Source organism: Gekko japonicus, unplaced genomic scaffold (genome assembly GCF_001447785.1).
Source record: "Gekko japonicus isolate JY-2015 unplaced genomic scaffold, Gekko_japonicus_V1.1 scaffold311, whole genome shotgun sequence".
In the NCBI taxonomy this organism is placed as follows: domain Eukaryota; kingdom Metazoa; phylum Chordata; class Lepidosauria; order Squamata; family Gekkonidae; genus Gekko; species Gekko japonicus.
In genome coordinates, this window is record NW_015165244.1 from 669230 (window position 1) to 669574 (window position 345).

Here is a 345-nt window from a genome sequence, read left to right on the forward strand (position 1 = left end):
CACTGTACCCGAAAGTTTCAGATCACCACTCAGCCATGAATTTAAAGCTGTAGTAAAGGTTGGTGTTCAGTTCAAAGTTTGGTGGAATCCCACAAATTTTCATTTTCCACTCATGCACTCTGAGTTCTAGTAATATTAACTTACTTTTGGACCAGGCTTCATAATCATGTATCTCCAAGATAGCTTGCTTGTTATTTTTCACTTCTGCTGCAGCTGAGTCTGCAACTGCTTTAATTTCTTCCATGCTCTTTGTTAAGTTGTCTATTTTTGTAGTCATTGGAGTGATAAGACTTTTGATTTCTTCTTCTATTTCTTGTTTCAGTTCTGTAAAAAATTCTTGCATGT